Genomic DNA, 4,104 nt, shown 5'->3' with positions numbered 1-4,104 from the left:
AAAATGAAGTTAACTTGTAACTAGGTTTTGATAAAACTTCTGCTTCATTTTATCTTATTTACTGATTGTTGGTACGTAGCAGAATAACAGTACAACAGATAGATGTCTAAACACAGTACTGACAAGATTTTCTCGATTGCAGTGCTTTTAAATTTCAATAGAATATTTGTTCCTAGATGCACGTTTTCATATTTTGAAAAATCTTAATTTTCGCATGCAGCTTTTGTAATTACCGAAGAAAAACTGGAGCAAATAAAAAGAATGTGCCATTATTTACAAATGGAATAAGAAAATATATTGTACTTTCGTTACAGAGCTGGCAAGAGGGGTAAGTGTGAAAAGTGATCCATGAACGGCGCCCTCCCCTGTAGTTCTACGTTATAACGGCTATTACCGTTGTCATTACAGAACGTTACCTGTTCCAGGGAATAGTCAACTTCTACAGCAATGAGGTGTCCAGGTACTACCAAGCTGAGCAGATGTAAGCTGTTAACGATAAGCATAGCGAGTCGTGGATGCCAGTTAGGATCAGCTCCCATAAAACCAAACAAGTTGATATTTGCACAGGCAAACAGGCCCATTAACTCCACAGCAACAAAGAACTGCTGAGTCTGTACCGAGGACCCCATAGCGACACAGATGGAATTGTACGCCACTCTGAGAACACGTATCGTGTTCGATCCACAGTGTTCACTTGAAATGGTGTCTACACGAGTGTTAAACTTTATAAGGGGCTCCGTTCTCGGGTTAATGTTCCACACGTCTTTACTCGAAAGATACCACATTGTGGAATGGACGTATTTCAGCCGAAACGTTTCTAGATGCTGATTGACAGTCAATAGCCGTTCGCGAACCGCCAAGAAGAGTGTCATCAACCAGAATATGTTCAGTGATAGCGGCAGCGTCTGCACGATTACCGCCACACCCTTAACTACATTCCAGAGCCCTTCGAGAGTCACCATGTACCACGAATACAAGACCAGAATGATGAAAACAGTGACAGTACTTCTGACTTTCAAGGACCTCTCATGTTTGTGGTATGTCGTAGACGAATCCAGTGAAAGCATCTTGTCGGCGAAAGAAAGATGTTGCAGGATTGCGGAGTAATGTTTTTTGTTTTTTACCAAGTCCGAGAACAAGGCGCCGACGACGCATGAACTTCCCAGCTCGCCGGCTGCAGTGATCACTGTAAATGATGGAAATTTCCAGGCGGGTGCAGTGCTCGTGGAGTTGTGCGGAGATTTCCTGACTTCTTCCAAGGCGTACGGTAACATCACGGCGTCCACGAGCTGCACGAGCAGACAGATCCCCGACCAGGCGGCGGCTGCCTTGCTGAGCCGCACTCGGCCCTTCTCCATCGTGTAGGGAACCAGCCCAGCAGTCCGACACAGCGCAATGGCGGGCAGCAGCGTCTCGTGGAGTCTGCTCATCCTGCACGATCCGTGCTGCTGCGAACAAAACAACTCTTAGTCAGAATGAGATTTTCACTCTGCAGCGGAGTGTGCGCTGATATGAAACTTCCTGGCAGATTAAAACTGTGTGCCCGACCGAGACTCGAACTCGGGACCTTTGCCTTTCGCGGGCAAGTGCTCTACCAACTGAGCTACCGAAACACGACTCACGCCCGCTAATCACAGCTTTACTTCTGCCAGTACCTCGTCTCCTACCTTCTAAACTTTACAGAAGCTCTCCTGCGAACCTTGCAGAACTAGCACTCCTGAAAGAAAGGATATTGCGGAGACATGGCTTAGCCACAGCCTGGGGGAGGTTTCCAGAATGAGATTTTTACTCTGCAGCGGAGTGTGCGCTGATATGAAACTTCGGTTCGCAGGAGAGCTTCTGTAAAGTTTGGAAGGTAGGAGACGAGGTACTGGCAGAAGTAAAGCTGTGAGTACCGGCCGTGAGTCGTGCTTCGGTAGCTCAGTTGGTAGAGCACTTGCCCGCGAAAGGCAAAGGTCCCGAGTTCGAGTCTCGGTCGGGCATACAGTTTTAATCTGCCAGGAAGTTTCAACTCTTAGACAGCTCTACTACGTAACAAGAGATACGTGATAGTCACGTGAGTGACGAAGTCGATGTAAGATAATCAGATAAAAGAAGAGCTTTGTATCAACCTTACCACCTGCACAGCTTTTCTTTTTTTTAAATCTGGAACCTCCTATTCAGTACTGCGAAGAGCACATAAAACGGCTACGCACAGCCACTAAAATTTGTTCGCATCATCCTGAACGAAGTCTCCCTCGTTCTGGATCGATAGAAGTTAGTCGACATCGACCCACTCACGTTTTGTGTCAGGCCGCTACCAACATTGAGGATTTAACAATACAGAACTAGTAAAACTGCATCCGGTGTGCAATATATATGGGATGGGCGAAATACTCTCTGACAAAATATAATAATTCCAATTGCAAAGCAACCGAGTGCAGACAGGTGTGAATATTACCGAACTACCAGCTTAATAAGTCGTAGTTGCAAAATACTAACACGAATTCCTTTCCTCGGGAAAGATCGGTTTGGATTCCGGAGAAATGTAGGACACACAACGCAATACTGACCGTATGGCTTCTCCTATAAGCTAGGTTAAGAATAGGCAAACCTATGTGTATAGCATTTGCAGATTTAGAGAAAATTCTGGACAATGTTCACTGGTATACTCTCATTGAAATTCTGAAGGTAGCGGGGATAAAATACGGGGAGTGGAAGGTTATTTACAACTTCCACAGAAACCAGATAGCAGTTATAAGAGTCGAGAGGTGTGAAAAGGGAACAGTGGTTGAGAAGGGGAGTGAGACAGGGTTGTAGCCTATCCTTGGTGTTATTCAATCTGTCCATTGAGCAATCAATAACGGGAAACTAAGAAAAATTAGGAGTAGGAATTAAAGTAAAGGGAGACGAAATAAAAACTTTGAGGTTTTTCCAATGACATTGTAATTCTGCTAGAGACCACAAGAGATTTGGAAGAGCACCGGAAAGGAATGGACAGTGTCTTGAAAGAAGAAAATATGATGGTAATCAACAAGAACAAAGCAAGGATAATGAAATGTAGTCGAATTGTATCAAGTAATGTTGAGGGAATTAGATTAGGAAACAATACACTAAACGTAGAAAATGAGTTTTGTTATATGGGCAGAAAAATGGCTGATGATGGACAAAGTAGACAAGATGCAAAACGTAGACTGTCAATGACAAGAAAAGTGTTTCTGAAGAAGAGAAATATGTTTACATCGAATGTAGATTTAAGTGTTAGGAAGTCATTTCTGAGAGTATATGTGTGGAGTGTAGCCATGCATGGAGGTGAAACTGTGGGCGAAGGATCCTTCCTCTGCCCCCCACACTCCCCTACAGAGATCATTCAACAAAAACTGAGACATACTGAAAAATATTTATTTACAAACAATCAACCAAAATCAATATTTTCCCCGTCATTTTATACATCATTAAAAGCAATGCACTTGTGCTGCCTTCTCATCCACTTCTGGAAGATATCTTCAAATCCATTTCATGTTCTCAAATCCATTTCTTGTTAAACGGTTCAAAATCGCCTCTAAACCCTCCACTGCGTCGTTTTCCGAATCGAGTCTTTCTGCGTAGTTCCCTTTGGTTCTTTGGGATATGAACTTTCCATCAGTTGTTGAAGGACGTTCCTGAAGTGCTCTGCATTTACTGTCCGACCTCTGGGAACTAGATATGTGTACACCACGCCATGGCAATCCAAAAATGACCTCACTGGCTGATTCTGGACGCACGCTTTTCTTTGGGGGTGGGGTGAGATGGGGGAAACTGCCTATTTTGAACCTACTCTGTATTTTGAACCTACTCTGTCATTTCATTTCTGGGACATAACATTCATCGGCAGTGATGATGGTTTTCCATCGATCGTCGCTTTCATTCTGGACGTACTGTTTCAAAGTTAGAAATGTGAAATCTTTTCTATTTTTGAGTAGGAGTTAGCACTCTGGGAAACCAACTACCACACATTCGCCACATGTTTAAATGATCCTTCAAAATTCTTTAAGCGCTTCCCACCAAAATTTCCAGCATTTTTGCGAGTTGTCTGTCACATGAGAGTCCTGGTGAATGATTGCTGTAGCAGCGTTGATTGTGATG

At 43.7% G+C, this 4,104-nt stretch overlaps 1 non-coding gene across 1 annotated transcript; it reads left to right on the top strand.

Moving 5' to 3' along the window:
• Nucleotides 1-1,908: 1,908 nt before the first annotated feature.
• Trnas-cga lies at nt 1,909-1,983 on the top strand. The gene has a single exon. It is a non-coding gene; the product is annotated as a tRNA-Ser (tRNA).
• The last annotated feature ends 2,121 nt before the right edge of the window (nt 1,984-4,104 follow it).

This window comes from Schistocerca piceifrons, chromosome 7 (assembly GCF_021461385.2).
Source record: "Schistocerca piceifrons isolate TAMUIC-IGC-003096 chromosome 7, iqSchPice1.1, whole genome shotgun sequence".
In the NCBI taxonomy this organism is placed as follows: Eukaryota; Metazoa; Arthropoda; class Insecta; order Orthoptera; family Acrididae; genus Schistocerca; species Schistocerca piceifrons.
The sequence above is the reverse complement of the archived record's forward strand: the minus strand, read 5'-3'. Positions and strand labels throughout refer to the sequence as shown.